The sequence below is a fragment of the Bos indicus genome, chromosome 5 (genome assembly GCF_029378745.1).
Source record: "Bos indicus isolate NIAB-ARS_2022 breed Sahiwal x Tharparkar chromosome 5, NIAB-ARS_B.indTharparkar_mat_pri_1.0, whole genome shotgun sequence".
Taxonomy (NCBI): domain Eukaryota; kingdom Metazoa; phylum Chordata; class Mammalia; order Artiodactyla; family Bovidae; genus Bos; species Bos indicus.
Genome location: NC_091764.1, coordinates 22,904,636 through 22,927,743, shown reverse-complemented (window position 1 = coordinate 22,927,743; position 23,108 = coordinate 22,904,636). Strand labels below are relative to the sequence as shown.

The following is a 23,108-nucleotide window of genomic DNA, read 5'->3' as shown; positions in this document are numbered from 1 at the left end:
TTGAGAGTAGCTTTTTTCCCCATTTTGGAAAGCTATTAGTAAAAGCTTTTTCAGGACTAAAGTTTGGAGGAATTTTAGAAAGATCTGATATGTTTTTTCTTGTTCTAGAACGTTCAAGAATATAAAACTGAGATATTATACCCTCAGTTAAGCTGTTAATTCTACCAGTTGTTAAAATGTCATACTGTTTTTGAACCAGTTTGTTGTTCCATGCCTGATTCTAACTGTTGATTCTTTTTTTTTTAATTTTTTTATTTTTTAGAATCAACAGATTCTTGACCTGCATACCGGTTTCTCAGGAGGCAGGTAAGGTGGTCTGATATTCCCATCTCTTTAAAAATTTTCCCCAATTTGTTGTGATCCACACAGTTAAAGGCTTTAGCATAGTCAACGAAGCAGAAGTAGATGTTTTTCTGGAATTCTCTTGCTTTCTCTATGATCCAACAGATGTTGGCAATTTGATCTCTGGTTCCTTTGCCTTTTCTAAATTCAGTTTGTACATGTGGAAGTTCTCAGTTCATGTACTGTTGCCTGGCTTGAAGGATTTTGAGCATTACTTTGCAAGCATGTGAAGAGTGCAATTGTATGGTAGTTTGAACATTCTTTGGCATTGCCCTTCTTTGGAATTGGAATGGAAACTGACTTTTTCAGTACTGTAGCCACTGCTGAGTTTTCTAAATTTGCTGTCGTATTTAACAGCATCATACTCTTTTTATTGAATTTCTTCAATCATGAAAAGTACCAACAAAGAAAATTTTTATATAAGAAAAAAAGAGATTAGAATTGATATATGTATACACATGACCGATTCACTTTGCTATACAGTAAGAAACTAATACAGCATTGTAAAGCAACTGTACTCCAATAAAAATTAATTGAAATTTTTCATTAAAAAAAAGAAATGATGTGTACATTAGAACAATACTACCTATCATTCTCTTAGACCTGCCCTGTCTAATACTGTAGCCACTAGTCATATGTGGTTATTGAGCACTTGAAATATAGCATGAGGAAGGAAAAACTACCTCTATCCTTTTAGGTTCAGTCACTGGGGACCTGCAAAATAAATTAATAGAAAAAATTAACAATAAAAAGGTACATAATTTTAGTACTATTGATGTATACAGAAGTTCACAAAAAGGAAGTGAAATTCCAAGAAGTGGTTAGATTTGGGGGCTTATATACCATTTAAACAAAGGAAAGGACGTTTGGATTTCAATCGGAAATAATCGTGGGGAAATGACTAGGAATATTTGGGGGAACTAATGGAAGATAAGGGTTATCTAGTAAGGCCTCTTAGTACAAATTCTTCTCCAAGTGCCCAGTGATAAGAGTTGCTCCTCTCTTCCTGGTACAGGGAGGAGAGCACCTTCATGAAAGATAGTGTGCTCTGCTTTTAGGCAGATTAAGGGAGGGCAGAGATGTCACCCTGCATCTGTTGATTCTCAGTTAGTTGCCTTCAGTTCAAAGTCATTTTTGTGCTGAAGTGGCATATTTTGGAATGAGTTCAATTGTTCAATCGCTAAGTCATGTTCTACTCTTTTGGGACCCCATGGACTATAGCCCGCCGGGCTTTTCTGTCCATGGGTTTCCCAGGCAAGAATACTGGAGTGGTTTTGCCATTTCCTTCTCCAGGGCATCTTCCCGACCCAGGGATCCAACCCACGTCTCCTGCATTGCAGGTGAATCCTTTACCACTGAGCCACCAGGGAAGCCCATATTTTGGAATGGTATATCTCAACCCTCTTCAGCAGAAAGTCTGAACTGAGACTTGGCTTAACTATAAAATACATGCCAGATTTTGAATATTTAGTATAAAGAAAATAAGAATGTAAAATATCTCACTGATAATTTTTTATATTGACTACAGGCTGAAATGATAGTATTTTTGATATATTGGGCTAAATGAAATGTATTATTAAATTAATTTCATCTGTTTCTGTCTCTCTTTTTTAAAAATATGTCTACTACAACATCTACAGTGGCGTGCAGCTTGGATTACTGTGAGACAGTGTTGTTCTGGACATTAAATAAATGACTCAAGTTGAGGGTATATTTGGTTTTCAAAAGAGTGGCCTTCATTGCCAGATGCACAGCACATGTTAGCTAACTTACTAGAATGACAACAGTTTAAACTCAAAAATGACTTAAACAATGGGAAAACTTCCTGGGATGCTCAAAACAGTGGAAAGCATTTGTGTTACTACGTTCATTGGTTTGGACTTTCAGTGATATACAGGCAGTCTATTTGAGGTGACACTTTTCATGTCCACTTCAAAGTTAGCCCTCAGTTCCTTAGACTGTACGACAAGGGCAGTAAAGCCTGAGTTAAATGGTAGTGGTGAGATCATGTTATACAGGAGAAGGATCTGATGAAATGTTAACTGAAGGGCATTCCTTGGTGGCCTGCATCCCTATAGAGAATGTGCCAAGGTAGAGCAGTGATAGGGACCCCACCTGCCAATGCAGGAGATGCAAGAGACCTGGGTTCGATCCCTGGGTTGGGACGATCCCCTGGAGGAGGAAATGGCAACCTGCTCCAGTATCCTTGCCTGGAAAATCCCATGAACAGAGGACTATGGCAAGTTACAGTCTGTAGGGCTGAAAAGAGTCAGACATAACTGAACTCTCTGAGATCCTAAGAATGTAAGTACTGTGATTTTGGGCTTCCCAAGGGGCTCAGCGGGTGAAGAATCTGCCTGCAGTGCAGGAGACGCAGGAGTCGCGGTTCAATCCCTGGATCAGGGAGATCCCTTGGAGGAAGTCATGGCAACCCACTCCAGTATTTTTGCTTGGAGAATCCCATTGACAGAGGAGTCTGGGGGTCCATGGGGTCACAAAGAGTTGGACACGACTGAAGTGACTGAACACGCATGCATGCACTGTGGTTTTAAAAAAAGATTTTGCTGTGTTTGCATATATCAAAAGGACTTCAAAGATGTAACCCATCAGCGGAGTGTTAGTATCTTAAGAACAGTGCAGTCAGGAAGCCCTGGGCTCCAGGAAACACATGCCTGTCTGAGTGTCACTTGCCAGCTGTGCAGCAGGATGATGTCACCTTCCTGAGCCTCATATTCCCCCCACTATCGGGATTGCTCAGTGGCAGTACATGAGCCAAGTTCAACCCCAGATTTCCTTCATGTGGTTCACATCATATTGAAAACACTTAATTATTTAGTGTAACTTTTAAAAAGCAGGAGATTTCATATAAATCTACTGACTTTTCTCAAAAAAATGGGACTCAGAAACATTGTTTTGTACCTCCCCGAAGAGAACAAGCCCTCATAATTGGCCTGCTTTGCTCGTTGACATGACTTTCTGGCCTGTGGCCTTACATTGTTAACCCTGACCATGACATGGAGCAAATGCTATTTTCATCATTTGGCTGTTTTGATGTAAAAATAAAGTGCAAAGTGCTGTGCTCCCCACCCCCTGCCCCATAAGACCTCAATAATTGCTACTTCTGCATCCTTACCTGTTGGTGTTTAGGCTTGTGGGCTTACAATGACTCTCAAGTATTTAAACAGATTTTATGCTTTGAGAACATGGCTAATAGTTAAAAATAACTACAAAAGAGAAGTTAGCAGTGAGTTTGAGATGAAGCACATTTTTAGGGAAAAAGCAGCAGACTTCAAAATCTTGAAAAATTTAAAAGACAAACATTCTTTTTTAAGATGAAAATCTTAAGATTGTAGCTATGTCTTCTAAATGAAACATTTCATCAGTGAGATAGTTCACTGGGAAAATAGATATTTTCCCTACACTGTGCCCAAAAAACTGATTTAATTGATTTCACGGATAAATTGAAGGAGGTGGCTGATTGTTTTTACAAACCCATTCCTTGTCGTTTATTGATTTGATTTAAAATTTAACCATTGAACATTATCAGATCAGATCAGATCAGTCGCTCAGTCGTGTCTGACTCTTTGCGACCCCATGAATTGAAGCACGCCAGGCCTCCCTGTCCATCACCAACTCCCGGAGTTCACTCAGACCCACGTCCATCGAGTCAGTGATGCCATCCAGCCATCTCATGCTCTGTCGTCCCCTTCTCCTCCTGCCCCCAATCCCTCCCAGCATCAGAGTCTTTTCCAATGAGTCAACTCTTTGCATGAGGTGGCCAGAGTACTGGAGTTTCAGCTTTAGCATCAGTCCTTCCAAAGAAATCCCAGGGCTGATCTTCAGAATGGACTGATTGGATCTCCTTGCCATCCAAGGGACTCTCAAGAGTCTTCTCCAACACCACAGTTCAAAAGCATCAATTCTTCGGTGCTCAGCCTTCTTCACAGTCCAACTCTCACATCCATACATGACCACAGGAAAAACCATAGCCTTGACTAGACGAACCTCTGTTGGCAAAGTAATGTCTCTGCTTTTGAATATGCTATCTAGGTTGATCATAACTTACCTTCCAAGGAGTAAGCGTCTTTTAATTTCATGGCTGCAGTCACCATCTGTAGTGATTTTGCAGCCCAGAAAAATAAAAGTCTGACACTGTTTCCACTGTTTCCCCATCTATTTCCCATGAAATGATGGGACCGGATGCCATGATCTTCGTTTTCTGAATGTTGAGCTTTAAGCCAACTTTTTCACTCTCCACTTTCACTTTCATCAAGAGGCTTTATATAAAGTAATCTACCTTGAACTGACAAAGGCAAGGACAGTATTAATAAGCTGTGTCACAGCTCTTATGGGTTTTTGAGTCCAAATTTCCTTGAAAATTAGTATCTGATCACTGAAGGCTACAGTACTAGGATTATGAATCTCTGCCTTGAGGTTCTGGACTATCAGAGCTGCCTCAAGTGTTTGTTCACTCTGCTGCTGCTGCTGCTGCTGAGTTGCTTCAGTCGTGTCTGACTCTGTGCGACCCCATAGACGGCAGCCTACCGGTCTCCGCCGTCCCTGGGATTCTCCAGGCAAGAACACTGGAGTGGGTTGCCATTTCCTACTCCAATGCATGAAAGTGAAAAGTGAAAGTGAAGTTGCTCAATCGTGTCCGACTCTTAGTGACCCCACGGACTGCAGCCCACCAGGCTCCTCCGTCCATGGGATTTTCCAGGCAAGAGTCCTGGAGTGGGGTGCCATTGCCTTCTTTATTCACGCTAGAGGGTTCTAAAGTCTTCACTGAGCGCTAACTCTCCTGAAGATTTTTTAACAGATCCAAACCTTGCAGAGGGTTTTCCTTCTTACCAGGCTCCCCTGTTGTTCCCACAAAGCCTGCTGTAACCAAGTACATATTTCAAAACTCTCAAGTAAGTCTTCCTCCCCACAGGCCTTGTTGAATCCTAAACCCAGGGCCAGTTTCACGAATGATGTGCTCAGTTAAGCAGCTGAAGGCCTTGCTGAATCCTAAACCCAGGGTCAGTTTCACGAATGATGTGCTCAGTTAAGCAGCTGAAGGAAGACTACTCCTATCTTGAGAGTCTAAAGGCATCTAACACCAGGCCTTTAAAGTCCTCATTTCTCAGCATGAAGGGCGGGCTGGAATTTAGCAGAGGCCTGCCAACCTCTCCTCCAAGACTTGCAACTTCTCCCAGCCTCAATATTCTCTTTCACAGTATACACAATATTCTCTACTTCTGGATACTTCTCTTAGCCAGGCTTCTCTTCTTTGCATTTGAAAAATAATGTCACTTCTTTTCTCCAGGGGAGGTCTTTGACTCCTTCTGGCATTTTCACAGACTGTTTTTTTCTTTTTTTAATTTAAACTTTGGTTATAAAGCTGAATGTGGCAAATTTAAGCATTGTATTAGCTGTTACTAAGCTGCTTCCATGCTTGCTTTGTAAACTCTTTACCCAAAGAAAGTTTCAGTTCAGTCGCTCAGTTGTGTCTGGCTCTTTGCGACCCCATGGACTGCAGCACACCAGGCTTCCCTGTCCATCACTAACTCCTGGAGCTTACTCAGACTCATGTCCATCGAGGCGATGATGCCATCTGACAAAGAAAGTTTAATCATTTATGTTAGTTTTCTGAAGTGAACTAGCACCCTCTGTAGGCCAACCATTTTATAAGTATGAGAAACCATATCTCACATAGTGTGGTTTCTAATGTCAGTGCTTAAGGCAAAAAACACATAACTGTCAAAATTACCCGTGAAAATCCCTGAATTTATAAAGCAGAATAAAAGCCCCCAGTTAGCTTCCTTTGTTTATTTTTTAATGTCCTGGTTGCCTCCCTTTTTCTGGAGCAGTGGAAGAGGCAGAAAGATTAGATGAATAAAGAGATAGTCTCTTTCTCAACCCCTCTTTTTAAATCTCTGCTCCCTGCCACTTACTTTGAGAAGTTCAGACAGCATATTCATTCAGCAACATTTATTGGCTATCTCCTGGGTGTCAACCACCATTACAGGTTCAAACACCTAGAGATCCCTCCTCTCATGGAACTTATATTCTAAAGAGGAGATTAAAAAAAAAAAAGTCTAGATTTTGAAAAGACATACTTTTTTTTTCTGAGAGTGAGAAGTACTCTGAGGATAATAAAACAGGAGCATGACTTAGAGAGTGATGAAGGCAGCCAGTTTTAAATAGTTACCCCGAGCTTCTAGAAGGAGGTGACTTTAAGCAAAGATTTTGATGAAGAAGCAGGTCTATAAGCTTTATGACTGTTGCAAACTATGGAGAGAGGAGTTGAAACTATCCTTCAGGCACTTTAGCTGCCTTGTCTCTGAGCTTGGTGGTTTGAGTTTGTTTGTTTATTGAATATCTTCTTCAAGTTTGTTGTACAGCCTTTCATTTAGCTTAACACATTGCTGGTAACAATAAACAGATTGTTCATATTTATTTTAAATTATAGGATGCAGCTGATGATTCTGAGCTGTTCTTATCTGCAGGAAGTGAGGCATGGGAGTTAAGAAACAGGATGAGCAAGTCATTCCAGGATACACATGGTATTTCAACCTTCGGGGTGAAACAGCAAGTCCTCCTTCATCACTTGTCCTCCATCCCAGGAGCACTTCTCCAGGGTAATGCCCTGCCTCTGCCATTCTTGTCTGAGGAGGCTCTTCTAGGACAAAGTAACAACACTGTTCTGATCTTGCAGAACCGAGGGAACAGGAAAAGTTATTGATGGTGGCCATTTGCAGATCTGTTCCAAATTGTTTCTCTCCAACAGGGAAGAATAGAACCCCCCAGCAGACTGAGAATGAAACTCCAGTCCCAAAGAGAGAAGTGGTAAAAGAAGAGAAAGTGTTTGAGAGGGGAGGTAGAAATAAAACCATCAGAATGAGAATCAAGCCTAAAAGGAAGTAGGATGCTATTTCATTCATTCATTTAGCAAATATCTACTGAACACTTGCCAAGCACTGTGATATTACCGGGGATATTACAGTGAACGAGACTTAGTCCTGAATTAAAGATTCAGAAACAGTGCATGCAAAACACTGTCAAGACCATCAAGAGGTCTTCTGTGATGGTACAATCCTCAGGCTTCTGTTCCCTGCCCCTAAGGCTGCTGTTAGACTGCCCAGGGCTCTTCTAGCTTAATGTGCCTTGCCTTAGACACCTCTTCCTAGTCTACCTTCTTCTTCCACCAAACACTGGCAGAGAGCACAGTAATGATTGAAAGGATGGACATTGGAATCCAAGGATCCTGGGTTCAATTTCTGACTTTACCACTTACTGGATACTTTACACGACTTTCCACACCTTAGTGCTCTCCTCTCAACACTGAGGATTAATAACAATTTCTTCATAGAGTTTTCATGCAGACTAAATGAGCTAATTATATACAAGGCTGAACCAATTATTTGGCCCAGAGTGAGTCAGGTAGCTTTAATAATGATCCTTAAAGATATCCAGGTCTTAATTCCTTAACCTATGAATGTTACCTTGTATGGCAAAAGCATTCTGCAGATGTGATTGTGTCCTCTTGAGATGGGGAGATTATCTTGGATTATCTAGTGGTATCCTAAATGTAACTATAACTATCCCTATATGAGGGAAACAGAGGGAGATTTGACTACAGAATTGTCAGATAGAAGGCAATCAATGATAGAAGCACTGAGAGGTTTGCAAATATACTACTAATTTTGAAGACAGAGGAAGGGGTTGTAAGCCAGTGAGTGCATAGAATACAACTATCAGTTCAGTTCAATCACTCAGTCATATCCAACTCTGCGACCCCATGGACTGCAGCACACCAGGCTTCCCTGTCCATTGCCAACTCCCGGAGCTTGCTGAAACTCATGTCCATCGAGTTGGTGATGCCACCCAACCATCTCAGCCTCTGTCGTCCCCTTCTCCTCTGCCTTCAATCTTTTACAGCATCAGGGTCTTTTCTAATGAGTCCGTTCTTCACATCAGGTGGCCAAAGTACTGGAGCTTCAGCATCAATCCTTCCAATGAAAATTCAGGACTGATTTCCTCTAGGATTGACTGGTTGGATCTCCTTGCAGTCCAAGGGACTCTCAAGAGTCTTCTCCAGTACCACAATTCAAAAGCATCAATTCTTCGGAATATAGCTATAGAAGCTAGAAAAGGCAAGGAAATAGACTTTCCCTTAGAGTTTGCAGAGGGAACCAGCTCGGTCTGCATCATGACTTTACCCTAATGTAACTGATTTCAGATTTTTGAACTCCATAAATTTAACAAATTGTTTTGTTCATTTAAGCCACTAAATTTGTGATAATTTGTTATAGGAGCAATAAGAAATAAGCCCAGTAAATATTTGATAAATTGTAGGTATCAATAACAGAGGATGAGGTGGCTGGATGGCATCACGGACTCAATGGACATGAGTTTGCACAAACTCCAGGAGATAGTGAAGGACAGGGAAGCCTAGAGTGCTGCACTTAATGGGACTGCAAATAGTTGGACACAACTTAGTGGCTGAACAACAACAACAAGGGTATTCAATAAATGCCTATAAAAGGCAAACATGTCCCAGCAAAATATTAATAATTATGATTTTCTGAGAACATAGTATGGTCTACATACTAAGTACTTCAGTCTGAGTACTCTACATAAATTAAGCCATTCAATCCTTACAACCTTGAGCTAAATATTATTTTCTTTTTAACATATGAAGAAATTTGGGGCACAGAGAGGTTATGTAATTTGCCCAAGATTACCTAGCTACAACCTTTACCTAGCTGGGATATGACTACAAGCAGGCTAGCCCCTAAATTTCAACTCCTAGTCTCTACGCCTACTGCCTCCTCCGTGTTATATGTTTAGCTATGCCACATGAATCCCATAAAAGAAGAGATCATGGAGGACAAAGGGTAGGGTGGGAGGAATGAGAACTAAAACATTTGGCAGATCAAATTAGTCTCTTCGAGGGCTGTTTCCAGGTTCAGAGTTGCTCATTGTAGTCATAAGGAAAAATGATTGACTGATGCCCAAAAGAGAAATGGCTTCTAGAAAGACGTGATGATAGATATCATGTGATAAGTGATCAGTAAATGGTTAATGAAGAAATATGGAAAGCATTTGGGGTTAGAAGGAGTATCTGAATTATGGCATGTTATAGGTCACACTTTCTTAAGGGTCCTTTGAAATTGCTTTTTGAATGATCAAGTGAGAGGTTTGCAGTGGGTTGAAATTGTATGTGACTGGGGCAAAAAGTTGCCTGTGAGATTTTTCAAGGCCTTAATTGTGTCTGTAAGGTGGGGGTTCTTTTGCTGTTGTTTCTCCCCCTCATTCTTGAATACACATGGTATGTGTGAATTATTATTCTGTTTTGAGCTCCTGTCATTCTTGGTGATAACTGTATTCCAAATTACCTAGTTTGGGTCAATTTGGTAATTGATTGTTTTAATAAGTAAATAAATTTCATATTATGGAATAGGCTGTTGCTTGCCACTTAATTACCTAAATTCATCCATCTATACCTATATCGATCTATAATTTTGCTAAATGACTTGTGTTCCTAATCTGGATGTTCTGGTTTTCTGGAGGACATCCATGAGCATATTTGTTCAATATTGGTAGTATTTCAGGAGCAGAGCAAAACAGAGTAAGTCTGTTTTCACAGATTAAGAGCCTTGATTATTTATAAGTAGGCTATCTTAAATATAATTATGAATATATGACAAATATGAATGATGACAGGCTTCCCAGCTAAAGTTAACACTTCTTACTCTCTCTTGCAGATGGCTCTGGCTATGTGGCTAGTTTCTTGCTAATGGGATGTGAATAGGTGTTATATGTCATTTCCAGATCCCCCCTTAAAGGGCATCCCCTTGTGACCGGATTTAGTGTACACAGTTAAGCAGATTCACTGCCCTCCTCCTCTAGAGCTTGCTGTTTACCCTGCTTCTGATACGTTTGAGTCCTGTGGCTGTCCCTGTGATCACTGTCTAGGATCAGTGGTTGCTTCAGCCCCCCGGGCTCTGTGGGCTCCATAGCTTTAGGAGCACCCTTAGCACCCAGATCCAAAAAGGCTTGGGTGTCTTTAGTGGTTGCCTGAGGAGGCAGTATTCAACTCAGAAATCCAGAGGAGAGTTAACACTCCACGAGATGAACTTGACCACTGAGAGACAAAAAATCAGAAACTGCTGCCAGGTAAGTTGCTCCCTCTCCTACCTGACAGACTGTTCTAAGACCTTAGCTACATTGCCTTGACCTGGTAGCTTATTAGAAATGCAGAAACTCAGGCCAAACCACAGACCAATTGAATCAAATCTGAATTTTAACAGGCTCCCTGGGAGAGTCATTTGCACACTAAGGCTTGAAAAGCGTTGCTCTGAGACACAGCTGATCCACAAACAAAACAAACTCAGAACCTAGACACATCACTGTCAAACTACTGAAACTCAAGGATAAAGAGAAATCTCTAAGGCAGTCAGAGAAAACAAGACCCCTAAGAGATGAACAAAGATGAGCGTTACAGCAGTCTTCCTGTCAAAAGCCACGCCAGTCAGAACACAGGAGATTGACATCCCTAATGCACCGAAAGGAAAGAGCTGTCAGAAATATCTTTTTAGAAATGAAACATAAATACTTTTCCCGGCAAACAAAAACCAAGAGAATGAGCTGTAAAGCAATCCTGCATTCCTAGAAATGTTAAAGAAATTTCTTTAGACAAAAACAATATTCTATCAGACAGAACCTTGAATCTGTGGAGTAAAATAAAGAGTGCCAGAAATGGCAAAAATGAAGGTAAAACAAAATATTTTAAAGGTTTATTTTCTCCAGGAAAATTGATGATTTGCCAAAACAAAAATAGTGTCACTGCAGCATGAGTATTTAGCACATGTAAAATGAAATACAGCCCAAGAGTGGCACAAAAGATGGGCAGGCAGGATTTGGAAGTATACTGCTGAAGACATAATATTATTTGAAGCTAGGCTATAATTAACTAAAGATCAACCAGCTTGACCTAAGTGACATTTGTAGAATGCTCCACCCCAAAAAGAATACAAAAATATGCTTTTGAGCCACAGCATAAATAAGCTAGATGTTCATAATCAGAAAGATGTCTGGAAAATCCTTAAATATTTGGAAATTAAACAGCCCTCTGTTAAATAACCCATGGACCAAAAAAGGAAGTCACAAGGGAAATTAGAAAAAATTCTTAATTAAGTGAAAATGAAAAATACAGGAGACATACAATCATTGTCATTGGGAAATGGTTAAATTATGGATGTCATCCGTTATCAAGGCCCTCCCGTTGGTTTCTAGGTCATTTCCTAGGTTCTTCTTTGTTACGTAGAATCAAGGTAATAGGGTAAAGGAGAGAGAAAGCTTAAAAATTCAGAGTCTCAGTTGATATCCACATAAGTGAACTGAGGACAAATTATAGAAGGTGTCAAGCAGAATTTTCTGAAATAGAGGTAGACAGTGAGGAACATGATTTTGGGGGAAGCTACTGCAAAGCCTATAAGAAAACTTGATGATGAGAAAAGGTGTCTAAACTCTAAAGAATATTTCAAAGAGTTTTGCTGCATATTAAAATATATACCCCAATTTCAATATTTTATCAAAAGACTGAGCAAAGATCTAAATTTCTTTTGATTTTAGTTTTTGGGAGACAGCTGTTTCTCTGACTGTGAATCTAAGACAGAATAACATGAAACCCAGTACACCCAGAAATAGCCCTGTTAATCCCTCCTTTCCTTCATGCATTTCAGTCCTCCCTTCTTTCACATTCTCCTTAGGTTGCAGTTGTTCTTTTATAGTTTATGTTCTTCCTGAACGCCTTTGTGGATATTCTCTTTAAGGTAAGTAAGGTAAGGTAAGTCACTTCAGTCGTGTCCGACTCTGTGCAACCCCATAGACGGCAGCCCACCAGGCTCCCCCGTCCCTGGGATTCTCCAGGCAAAAACACTGGAGTGGGTTGCCATTTCCTTCTCCAATGCATGAAAGTGAAGTGAAAGTGAAGTCACTCAGTCGTGTCTGACTCTTAGCGACCCCGTGGACTGCAGCCTACCAGGCTCCTCCGTCCATGGGATTGTCCAGGCAAGAGTATTGGAGTGGGGTGCCATTGCCTTCTCCAGGATATTCTCTTTAGCTTCCTTTTTAAAAAAAAAAAGAAAAAAACAAGGAAAAGCCTCCACAAGAAGGAAACCCCATGTATTTCCCTGCCTAGGAAGGATTAAATCCCCCAGACCTTCTAGGAGTGACCTTGGACATCTCACACTTACTTTGAGAATATACAATCTTTTATTTTCATTAGGCGTCTGGATGACTTGAGTATTATATATCCCATATATCCTCCTCTCACCCCTCCAATCCACTCTTACCCTCCCCCTCAGTCAAATGATGAGGGCCTGACTCAAATGGACCCAGGAATTTGAATCTAGGGCAAACAGACACACAGATGGAAGATGACTGGAGCTGAGTCATTTTGCTGGCAGTCTCCAAAATGTACTATTCCAGGAATTCATGGTACTGAGATCCCTGGAGCTGCCCTAGTCTGGTTCTCTCTGAGACTGGTTTTCGGCTTCAATTCTGCATTTTCTTGTATTATTTCAATCACTTAGTTCAATTACTTCTTGAGTTAGCCAGAATCAGTTTCTGTTGTTTGCAAGCAAAGGCCCACAACAGAGACGAATGACAACATAGAAACGGTCCTGAGGTCTGTTTCAGATTCTTCTGAGCCGAGCCTGCTTGTGTCAATGTGGGCTGTGTGATGACTCAGTGTCCTACAATTGTCTGTACTTATTCTGCTGCAAAACCTCTGATCTTAACAGTGGACAGTATCTTGAGACATCATTTGTCCCTTACTTGGTGCAAAAACATTATGCTTTAAGTCCTTTTCTTATTGGTCTGTGTCAAGAAGTGGTACTTGACACCATAAGAAACTATTTGAGTAGTAAAAATAAATAACATCCCTTGTTTATAAAGTGACCATTTAAATGATCCAGGATATATTTATATTATTTTTTGACATTATTATGGAGATGAAAGCACATTATTTAAAAAGCTTGAAGAAGTCTGCTGTGGTAGACTGTACTTTATGCTGTATTTCACAGACTTTATTATTCTCCCTGATACCTCAGTGGGGGTCAGATTCAGCCTTGACAAATGAGTAGTTGAGTACCTTAAGCTTAAGAAGTCGGTGTGCAAGGACAGGAATAGAAAATTCACAAAAAAGGCCACACACAGGTCATTAAGCATAGGAAAATACATTCAATCCCTTTAAGATCCAGGATGTTTCAGGCATCAGTCAGGATGGTCTAGGTAATGCTGTAGTAACTCAACACCAAATCTCAGTGGCTTAAAACAACACAGGTTTATTTTTTTGCTCATATCTGGCATGGCCTAGCTGAAAGCTTTATTCATGGAATTAAAATGGTATGTCCCTGGACTGTGGGACCCAGACCATTTTTGGGAATATTGCTGGCAGCTGGTAGCCAAAGTGAAAGACTTCTGTAGGATCTTCTGTTGCCAATGAAATACTCAGACCAGAGTGATGCATGTTATTTCTAGTCACAATTCAATGACTAGAACAGGTCACATAGCCCTTCAGTTCAGTTCAGTTCAGTTCAGTTGCTCAGTCGTGTCCAACTCTTTGCGACCCCATGAATTGCAGCACGTCAGGCCTCCGTGTCCATCACCAACTCCTGGAGTTCACTCAAACTCACATCCATTGAGTTGGTGATGCCATCCAGCCATCTCATCCTCTGTCATCTCCTTCTCCTCCTGCCCCCAATCCCTCCCAGCATCAGAGTCTTTTCCAATGAGTCAACTCTTCGCATGAGGTGGCCAAAGTACTGGAGTTTCAGCTTTAGCATCAGTCCTTCCAAAGAACACCCAGGACTGATCTCCTTTAGGATGGACTGGTTGGATCTCCTTGCAGTCCAGGGATTCTCAAAAGTCTTCTCCAACACCACAGTTCAAAAGCATCAATTCTTCGGCACTCAGCTTTCTTCACAGTCCAACTCTCACATCCATACATGACTATTGGAAAAACCATAGCCTGGACTAGACGGACCTATGTTGGCAAAGTAGTGTCTCTGCTTTTCAAAATGCTATCTAGGTGGTCATAACTTTCCTTCCAAGGAGTAAGCATCTTTTAATTTCATGGCTGCAGTCACCATCTGCAGTAATTTTGGAGCTCCCCAAAATAAAGTCTGACACTGTTTCCACTATTTCCCATGAAGTGATGGGACCAGATGCCATGATCTTCATTTTCTGAATGCTCAGCTTTAAGCCAAGTTTTTCACTCTCCTGTTTAACTTTCATCAAGAGGCTTTTTAGCTCCTCTTCATTTTCTGCCATAAGGGTGGTGTCATCTGCATATCTGAGGTTATTGACATTTCTCCCGGCAATCTTGATTCCAGCTTGTGCTTCTTCCAGCCTCGTGTTTCTCATGATGTACTCTGCATAGAAGTTAAATAAGCAGGGTGACAATATACAGCCTTGACGTACTCCTTTTTCCTATTCGGAACCAGTCTGTTGTTCCATGTTCAGTTCTAACTGTTGCCTCCTGACCTGTATATAGGTTTCTCAAGAGACAGGTCAGGTGGTCTGGTATTCTCATCTCTTTCAGAATTTTCCACAGTTTGTTGTGATCCATACAGTCAAAGGCTTTGGCATAGTCAATAAAGCAGAAATAGATGTTTTACTGGAACTCTTCCTTTTTCGATGATCCAGCAGATGTTGGCAATTTGATCTCTGGTTCCTCTGCCTTTTTTAAAACCAGCTTGAACATCTGGAAGTTCACGGTTCATGTATCACTGAAGCCTGGCTTGGGGAATTTTGAGCATTACATTACTAGTGTGTGAGATGAGTGCAATTGTGAGGTAGTTTGAGCATTCTTTGGCATTGCCTTTCTTTGGGATTGGAATGAAAACTGACCTTTTCCAGTCCTGTGGCCACTGCTGAGTTTTCCAAATTTGCTGGCATATTGAGTGCAGCACTTCCGCAGCATCATGTTTCAAGATTTGAAATAGCTCAACTGGAATTCCATCACCTCCACTAGCTTTGTTTGTAGTGATGCTTCCTAAGGCCCACTTGACTTCACATTCCAGGATGTCTGACTCTAGAGGAGTGATCACACCATCATGATTATCTTGGTCGTGAAGATCTTTTTTGTACAGTTCTTCTGTGTATTCTTGCCACCTCTTCTTAATATCTTTTGCTTCTGTTAGGTCCATACCATTTCTGTCCTTTAATGAGCCTATCTTTGCATGAAATGTTCCCTTGGTATCTCTAATTTTCTTGAAGAGATCTCTAGTCTTTCCCATTCTGTTGTTTTCCTCTATTTCTTTGCATTGATCTCTGAGGAAGGCTTTCTTATCTCTCCTTGCTATTCTTTGGAACTCTGCATTCAGATGCTTATATCTTTCCTTTTCTCCTTTGCTTTTCGCTTCTCTTCTTTTCACAGCTATTAGTAAGACCTCCCCAAACAGCCATTTGCTTTTTTGCATTTCTCTCTCTTGGGGATGGTCTTGATCCCTGTCTCCTGTACAATGTCACAAACCTCTGTCCATAGTTCATCAGGCACTCTATCTATCAGATCTAGGCCCTTAAATCTATTTCTCACTTCCACTGTATAATCATAAGGGATTTGATTTAGGTCATACCTGAATGGTCTAGTGGTTTTCCCTACTTTCTTCAGTTTAAGTCTGAATTTGGCAATAAGGAGTCCATGATCTGAGCCACAGTCAGCTCCCAGTCTAGCCCTTACCTAACATCAAATGCCATGAAATTCGATCCTACTATATGCTCAGAAGGTGATAAGTCAGAAATATTTGGTGGACAGTATTAATGACTTTTGTTATTCAGTCATTTTGTCGTGTCTAACTATCTGCAACCCCATGGACTACAGCATGCCTGGCTCCTCTGTCCTTCACTCTCTCCTGGAGTTTGCTCAAATTCATGTTGGTTGAATCAGTGATGCTATCTAACCATCTCATCCACTGCAGCCCCTTCTCCTTTTGCTTTCCGTCTTTCCCAGCATCAGAGTCTTTTCCAATGAGTCGACATCATGTAATTAAAACAATAATAAGTTATTATTTTTCAACCCTTAAGACTGGCAACTTCTAAAGATGATAAAACCTTGTCATAGCTGGTGTATAAAAATAGGCAGTCTTGTATGTCAGGAATGAGAATTTGTACATCATTTCCGGGGAGAGTATACACCTACACTTATGTGTATGCTTACACACACACACACATAGTGTGCATATATATATATTTTCTCTACCCTACAATCTCACTACTAAGAATTCAGCCTAACCAGATAGTCACAATTGCAAAAAGACAGGTTTATAAAAACATTCATTAAAGCATTGTGTATAACAGTGAGAAATGGAAACAACTGGTAAATGCAAGGTCAGAGCTATGGCTGAACAGCTCACATTACAGTTTGATTAAATATTGAGGATCCATTAAAATTATGCTCACAAGGAATTTGTAATTAAGTAATATCTTTACTTTATAATAAAGAAAGCTGAGCAATAGGGAATTGATGATTTTGAACTGTAGTGTTGGCGAAGACTCTTGAGAGTCCCTTGGACTGCAAGGAGATCCAACCAGTCCATCCTAAAGGAGATCAGTCCTGGGTGTTCATTGGAAGGACTGATGCTGAAGCACCAATACCTTGGCCACATGATGAGAAGAACTGACCCATTGGAAAAGACCCTGATGCTGGGAAAGATTGAAGGCAGGAGGAGAAGGGGACAACAGAAGATGAGATGGTTGGGCGGCATCAACGACTCGATGGACATGAGTTTGAGCAAGCTCCAGGAGTTGGTGATGGACAGGGAAGCCTGGCGTGCTGCAGTCCATGGGGTTGCAAAGAATTGGACACAACTGAGCAACTGAACTGACAGGCTTTATAATGTTAAATGACAAAGCAGCCTATACACTTTCAGTAGAATTTCTCATTACTCTCTGCAAGTGGAATAAAAGCACCTCAGAGTTCTCCCTGATGTATCTGCCAACAATTACAGCTCCTTCAGCAGAACCCATATATCTCCTATTAGAGACCCCAAGTGAGGTTGTCCTTCCATGGGTGACTCTTAGGCTGCTTTGGAGCTCACATGTTCAGCATCCGCAGAAGCCATGCTTGGAGCAGGATGGTAGGTGCAGTCTGCACAGAGTGGCCTCCACTTCCCTGGAGGCTCATTTACGCTCAGGCCTTGGGAAGAGGTGGAAGACCTGACTCCATTCTCAGATTCCTTATGGTTGAGTTTTCCTTTTCTGAAGATCCCCCATGCTCTCCAGGGATTAGCAGAGCACTCTGATCTTCTCACTTGGATCTTTCTTTTTCTTTCTTTCTTTCTTCCTCTCTCCCTCCTGCTCTCCTCCTTTCTTTATCTCCTTCCTTCCTCTTCCTTCCTTCCTTCTTTCTTTCTTTCTTCTTCCTTCCTCTTTCCCTTCCATTTCCTTCCTCCCTTCCTCCCTCCCTCCTTCGTCTATCCTTCCTTCTTGTTCCCTTGAAAGAAACATTTAATGAACAGTTTTAAGTTTCAGGCACTGTGCCCAGCACTGGGAATACCACAATGACCAAAATACTCTCTCTGCTCCCGTTGAACATTCTGTGTATCCACTGGAGAAGAGAAGGAAAAGAGGCGATTGCAGTGTATCCCTGTGGCAGGAACCTCTAAGATGTCTCATGACCCCTGCTTCCTGGTATTCATGCTCTAGGTAATCCCCTCTTCTGATTGTTGACTGGACTTAGCAAGTTACTTCTAACAAATAGAATATGCCAGAGCAATGAGATGTCACATCTGAGATTAGGTAATTAAAAGGATTTGGCTTCTCCCTTCAGTCCCAGAACAATAGCCCCCAGCAACTATTAGAGATCCATTTGGCCTCAAAAAAAAAAAAAAAAAAAAAGGCTCTGGCTTTGCCCATGGTTCCCCCCCACACCGTCACTCCCCATTTTCTCTCCTCTGGCTCTAGGGGAAGCAGGCTGCCATGTGCTTCACCACTGTGCTACTCAATCAATGTTATTTGTCAGAAATAAATGGTAATTGTAGGTAATTCCCTGACAGTCGAGCGGTTAGGACTCTGCATTTCCCCTGCAGTGGGCACAGGTTAGATCCCTGGTAGGGAAAACTAAGATGCCACAAGCCACGCAACATGGCCAAAAAAAAAAAAAGGTAATTTTAAGTACAATCACAAAAGAACAAAACAACGCTGTTAAATCCTAACGAAACAAGATTGTTCTTTGAAAGTTCTAAAGCTAGAATCTCCTTGCTTCCTCTCTCTGTGTCACTCTTCAGAAGAGAGGTGATAAAAACTTAGTACGAAAATGAATTTTTCTCTTTGATGCAACCTGAAGGATTAAAGAGAATTTAAAAAGGAATCATATGATTCTCTTTTAGTTACTGCTGTTGTTCACATATGACTAAAATTCATCTCTTATTCATGAAGCTCTTTGAGAACACTACACTAATCAGCGAAGACCTTAAGCAACAAGTTTGGGTCAGCACTCAGATAGAGACAGCTGTTTTTGCTTTTCTCTCTTTTTTTTTAATTGAAGTATAGTTAATTTACAATGTTATATTAGTTTCTGGTGTAGAGCAAAGTGATTCAGCTACATATTTTTTATATTCTTTTCCATTATAAGTTATTACAAGATATTGCATATAATCCTCTGTGCTGTAAAATAGGACCTTGTTTATTTATGTACGTTAGCTTGCATCTGCCAGTCTCAAATTCCTAATTTATTCCCCCCTGCCACTTTTCCTTTTGATAATCATCAGTTTGTTTTCTATGTGAGTCTGCTTCTGTTCTGTAAATAAGTTAATTTGTGTCGTATTTTAGATTCCATACATAAGTAATATCCTATGATATTTATCTTTCTTTGTCTAACACACTTCACTTAGTATGATAGTCTCTAGGTCCGTCCATGCTGCTGCACATGGCATCATCTCAATCTTTTTTATGACTGAGTATCCTCCAGTACTCTTGCCTGGAAAATCCCATGGACGGAGGAGCCTGGTGGGCTGCAGTCCATGAGGTCTCGAAGAGTCGGACATGACTAAGAGACTTCACTTTCACTTTTCACTTTCGTGCATTGGAGAAGGAAATGGCAACCCACTCCAGTATTCTTGCCTGGAGAATCCCAGGGACGGGGGAGCCTGGTGGGCTGCCGTCTATGGGGTCGCACAGAATTGGATGTGACTGAAGTGACTTAGCAGCAGTATTTTATTGTGAGAAGATTCCGCATCTTTATGACCTCATCTGCCTATGGACATTTAGATTGCTTCCATGTGTCAGCTGTTGTAAACAGTGAAAGCTGTTTTGTTGTTGTCATTGTTATTTTAAGTGAAACTTAAGGCAGTAGTTCTGCATAGTGATGTTCCATGAATTTTCATTGTGTATTACCAGATTTTGTTCAGTATGTAAAACTGATTTCTACCCCCAGCCGAGGATACGTATTTTTTTGTATATGTGATGGGAGACTAACAGAGTCAGTTGGACTATGGGTATCCCACTCTCCATACTTAAGAAGTATCACCTCTCCATGAGAGCAGTGAATTGGAACACTTGTCAGACCTCTAATTACTCAAAGGCTGCTGCTGCTGCTAAGTTGCTTCAGTTGTGTCCGACTCTGTGCGACCCCATAGACGGCAGCCCACCAGGCTCCCCCGTCCCTGGGATTCTCCAGGCAAGAACACTGGAGTGGATTGCCATTTCCTTCTCCAATGCACGAAAGTGAAAAGTGAAAGTGAAGTCGCTCAGTTGTGTCCGACTCTTAGCGACCCCATGGACTGCAGCCTACCAGACTCCTCCGTCCATGGGATTTTCCAGGCAAGAGTACTGGAGTGGGGTGCCATTGCCTTCTCCATACTCAAAGGTTACATGGTGATAAAGGATGACCCAGTAAGCAGTAAAATAACTCTAGAAAGACTTTTCAGTTTTCCAAAACTTGTTTTTTAAAAATCATTCATCTTTTAATGCTTTTGAATGCCCTGTCCAGACTTCTAGAATTCAAAACTGTGCCTAATCCTCCTGCTTTAGAGTTGAAGCCTCAACCCTAAAGTATTTAAAAAGTCATTACTTGAGGTCAAAGGTAGAATCCTTCCACTAGCAACCATATAAAATTTCAGAATTTTTGCAATATGGGTTATCTTTTAGGGGAACAAATATTTCCTATTCATTTGTTCTGTCCAAGCAATAAAATATGGCTAATGATTGCAGAGATAAAGTTCTCTCTGAAATGCTTCCTAACATGCAAATTAATATTTTTTCTAAGATATATTATGAAAAACACTTAAGCTCATAAATTATTTGTTCCAAGTGACAACAGAGTAACATTTTCTAAAGGAACAGTATTTTCCTTTCTCAGAATGTTGGAATCTGCCTGATACATTTCTAAATAAGTGGAATCAAACAGTACAGTCATGCCCTGGACGTGCAGAGGTGGGGGAAGAGGAGGTACAGGGAAGCAGCTGGGAGTGTAGCTTCGTTCATGAGAACAAACGAAACTGTTATTTCTCCTCCAGTGCAGAAATGGGTCACGTTTAGGTGCCTGAGTGAGCTTGGCAGAAAACCACTTGCATCCTCATGCTGTGATGTTGCACAGGACTTTTTGTCCAGATTACTGTCTTGGTGAATGGCCTATTTTATAAACTAGATGCCGCAATAGATCCATATATCCAAATGAGAAGAAATAGGCTGACTTGAAATATGAAAATCCATTGAGATGTCAGACAACTCTGTCCTTGTGTAAATTTCAGAAGAGATACTTGCCTGGTATCCCCCAAATGATTTTAAATTAATATCTATCTTGAATTCAAGTCTTTGAGTCCCAGGCAGGGAAAAAATAAAAAGAAGTCACAGGAGGGGATTTACCTGGTGGTCCAGTGGTTAAGAATCCACCTTGCAATGCAGGGGATGTGGGTTCAATCCCTCATTGGAAAACTAAGATCCCACGTGCCTCAGAACACCTAAGCCTGTGTCATAACTACTGAGCCCCCACGCCACGACTGGAGAGTTTGGGTGCCGCAATGAAAGATCCCACGCACTGCACTAAGACCCAACGCAACCAAAATTAATTTTAAAAAATAAGAGATTGAATAAATACCACTTCCTCTCTTAAGAAAGATGTATGATTTCCCCATTACCACTTTCTGGCCTCTTAAGAAGGAGCTTTCTTTTTCACTTAATTTATTTATGTTTTTGGCTGCACTGCATCTTTGTTGCTGTGCACAGGCTTCCTCTAGATGCGGTGAGCAGGGGCTATTCTTCATTTTGGTGGCTTCTTTTGTGGCATGCAGGCCCTAGAGTATTCAGGCTTCAGTTGTTGCGGCTCGCAGGCTCTAGACCTTGGGCTCGGTGGTTTTGGCACACAAGTTTTAGTTGCTCTGCAGCCTGTGGAATCTTCCCGGACCAGGCATTGAACCTGTGTCCTCTGCCCTGGCTGGCAGAATTCTTATCCACTGTATTACCAGGGAAGTCCATAAGAAGGAGCTTTCAGAGAAGCAAATTAAGTTCTATTTGCTTAAAAAGTTCAAAATAATAACAATTATATTTAATTGGAACATAACTGAGGAAAAAAGACAGATTGTCATACCCCAGCAGGTCAGCCTTAGTGTATGTAAGACCTTGGTGCGTGACTGCTGGAGAGGAGATAGAGGCTGGACCCAAGCTCAGAAATCATAATATGGCTGTGACTCTGACCCAAAGACACTGGGTGATAATCCAAGTTGATGTTCATAGAAGAATAGATGCTCATATCTCAGGGGGTCCAGTTTACAGATGGAGCGTGTTAGCAAAGGTCTCCATGATCAGGTGATGCTTCAAGTTAGCAGGAAACTAATATCATGTTTATGAATGGTCCATCTTTTTAGAGTATAACTACAGTCAGCAACTTGAGGGTCAGTGAGATGACCGCAGTACCTCAGAAAGGGGAGTGGTGAGATTTGTCAGTGCTCAACAGAATAGCTGCTAAGTCGCTTCAGTCGTGTCTGACTCTGTGCAACCCCATAGACGGCAGAACTAGGCTCTATTCATCAGAGAAATTGAGGCAGAAGTCTAATCACACAAACTAGACTACTACTGTGAGATTTAGGAAAGTATTATAACTCAGGCATTGCAGACACCAAGTGTACAGAAAGTCAACTATGTCCAGAACCTACCCACTTGCAAAGGTGGGCCTCAGTGATGCCAGCTTTGAAGGCAGGAACTGATAGTGTTAGAAAACCAAACGGCTTTGCTATGGCAAGAGGGATCAGCAGTATTCACTGGGCGTGAGCTTGACGATAGCTCTGGGCTACATTTCATGGACAGGAACTGTAAAAGCATGTATAGAATCCCAAGCGGCCAATGAAAGACACCCAACCTCAGTGGCAATCAGGGAAATACAAGCTAAAACCACAGCTGGAACCATTTCTCACCCATGAGGTATATTTAAGATTGTTACTGAAGCATTGTGAAAAACTACAATTACCTAAACATTCATCAATAGAACTGATATTTGATTTAGTAATGTATTTATTGTAATACATTTTGTATTTTATTTTGCAATAGAATGCTATAAAAATGCTGTAAAACAGAGAACATGAATGAACATGAGCTAGTAAAGAAAACTGAAGGCATGTGCATGAAATACTCAGGAATGTATTTCTAGAGCAGCACAAGCTTAAGTTATAGAGTATATCCAAATACCTAAATTAATACACAAAAGCACTTTGTTACTACTTCTTAATAACACTCTCTAGGTTCTAGTTGGAAATTTTTATTTAGGTGCCCCGTCACCCAAT

General features: G+C 41.1%; 1 protein-coding gene across 2 annotated transcripts in view; it reads left to right on the top strand.

The window, feature by feature from the left end:
• Window positions 1-23,108, top strand: part of EEA1 (early endosome antigen 1) — a 206,501-nt gene that overhangs the window by 11,686 nt on the left and 171,707 nt on the right. For both annotated transcript variants that reach the window (XM_070788562.1, XM_070788563.1), the window contains exon 2: window positions 263-306. The gene's annotated coding sequence lies outside the window, so the exon portion shown is untranslated. The remainder of the gene's footprint in view (window positions 1-262; window positions 307-23,108) is intronic.